Source organism: Pinus tabuliformis, chromosome 2_1 (genome assembly GCF_031772625.1).
Source record: "Pinus tabuliformis cultivar Carrire ecotype Pingquan chromosome 2_1, CPIR1, whole genome shotgun sequence".
NCBI classification, from domain to species: Eukaryota; Viridiplantae; Streptophyta; class Pinopsida; order Pinales; family Pinaceae; genus Pinus; species Pinus tabuliformis.
In genome coordinates this window covers 555,087,746-555,090,298 of record NC_142299.1, presented here as the reverse complement: position 1 = coordinate 555,090,298, position 2,553 = coordinate 555,087,746, and the positions used below count along the sequence as shown (strand labels likewise).

Below are 2,553 nucleotides of genomic sequence, written 5' to 3'. Positions count from 1 at the left end.
ATAACTAACATAAAACATATTTTTGAATATATTTAATAATAAAATTAAAATTAATTTTATTATTTCATTTACAAATAAACCATACCTAAAAATAATGGTCAAATCTCTACCTTAATCATAGAATATCAGTCAAAATAAAGATATTGAAATCTCATACACAAAAATTATCATGAACAAAGAATTCATCAAGATCGAGGTGTATTAGATATATATTCGCCGAAAAAAATACATAATGTGCGCGACCTTTGCATATATTGCATTCTTTATTTATGTTCTATTTAGACAAAATGTATATTCATAAAAGAAATACATAATGGTACTTGACTTCCAGAACTTTGCATATGATACTTTCTTTATTTATGTTTTATGTGGTTTTTTTATTTTTTTTTGGATGGAAACAGACATCCATTCATCGCCCTCAAATTCTATGACAACAAAATTTCTTCGATCCAAACTATGGTATAAGATGGAACAACCTACAAATTATTTTGGATCTTTGGAGCTAGTACATACATTGCGTGACATTCCAAATTTTATCATAGCCTTGGATGTCTGTATTTCTCGGAGAACTTTTGGTACACAACATTTGATCTTGTTCACAAGCAACACATCTCTGCACTAGAAAATGAAATCGTAAGATAATTTTAATTCGCTACATGGAATCGTTATGATAAATATTATATTGTATTATGGAACCATTGAAACGAATTTAAACGCACATGCGCAAGTGGTGGTTGCCCTATGTGACAGGTAACGAGAGTAGTGGGCGCTTGGATAACATCCAAAGTTCAAACGAATTTATGACAAGTAATGGGCACGTGTAGTTTGTTATAATCTCTGACAAATTCCATTACTGTGGAGTTTGTTATAGGCATATTCGCACAAAATCATATTCTCTGACAAAAGCAACATATTACAAGAAAGCAATTTATCGGACTTGAATAATGGTCATTTTCTTTTATATTAGGGAAAATATGAAAATTCCAAGTTGCACTCTGATAATGGCCACTTGCATTTATATAATGGAAACCATGAAACCTTGGAGTCTATGAAACTTTGAAAGGGGCCTGCGAAGGGAATATAGTCGTTGAAGGAAGTGGGAGAGGAGTGCCTTGGTTACAAAGGGTGAAAACAACAGAGCTCTTTACACGGTCCAAGAGACAATGTATTTCATTATAGAAAAGGCGAAACACATGTTAATACTAAAATTCCATCATCATGTGGGTTACTGGGCAGGTTAATCCTGAGGCTCGAGGCAGTGGCTGCATCAATATGCAGGGTCTATTGAGAAGTAGAAATGGGCAACTATTAAAATTGAGAGACACAGTGAACCTGATTCTGATACCTTTCTACGATTTATGCAGTGGTTCACCGTTCCTGTTCACAGAGGCAAGTGCAAAGCACATGCAGAATTACAAGTTCATTATGTGGGAGGTTTGTCATGTGACCATGTGCTCTCTAGGATTTGAGATGCCTATTCCCGTTAAGTCCGTGGACAGGCAAACAACAATTGTGGGAGTAGATGGAGGGTTTGTCATGAACAATCCCACAGCAGCGGCCATTACTCATGTGTTGAATAATAAGGTTGACTTTGCATCTGTTAATGGGGTGGATGATATTTTGGTGTTGTCCCTAGGAGCGGGAGCAATTGATTGTCCATAAAAAGTGGGGAATAGTGGAATGGGCAAGGCCGATTATGAATATTGTGAGTGAAGAAATCTCAGATATTGTGGATCATGTAGTTAGCATGGCTTTTGGTGACAGAAAGCAACGCATGTATGTTTATCAATGATCGTATGCATGGATGGCATCGAATTCCATTTATATGGTATCATTTTAAGCTCTGCGGCATCGAATTCCATTTATATTGTATCATTTTAAGCTTTGCGGCATCGAATTCCATCTATATATCATTATTTTTTGTCAATTTGATCGTGTGTTTATTTCTTGGTACCGTTTTCATGTCATCCTACGTTGCAGGAGGAGGATGTTAATGTTGATTTCTTAGATGAGCTCAATGGAAAAAAGAGGAGAGACGAGACTTTAGTATGATACAAATCTTTCAACATCTTTCGCGAGGCAAATTGGAGCTACACGTATGTAATACTTTCCATTCTCATTCAATATTTTCCCCTCAATGGTTGCATGAATTTGCGATGAATCTGGTTTAATCTAGTTTAATAAATGAATTACTTTGCATTTTAATCAGTTTTTAGATACCTATCGTACTTTGTATTATTCTCTATCTTTCTTCAATTAAATTTATATTAGTTTCATGCTAGCTTAATCAATCCATCACCTTTAACTGCCTTATTTTTGCTTTAGAATTAAAATTTGTTTTTATTTCTATCAACTTAATCGGACTATTTCATTAGTTGATTGAATCCCAACACAATTTTTTCCATAAATTTACCTAGCAACTTAATTACAATTTCCACCTTAACTATTTATTAGAGTTAGTTTTATAAATTTCAAAGCTAATTACAAGATCTGTAATATTATTAAACTACATTTCAAAATATTGTTATAATACATATACCAGCTATATCAAAT

General features: G+C 33.7%; 1 pseudogene; it reads left to right on the top strand.

Annotated features, from left to right (window-relative positions):
- The first annotated feature begins 1,218 nt into the window (after nucleotides 1-1,218).
- Nucleotides 1,219-1,662, top strand: LOC149201579 (putative inactive patatin-like protein 9 pseudogene; annotated as a pseudogene).
- The last annotated feature ends 891 nt before the right edge of the window (nucleotides 1,663-2,553 follow it).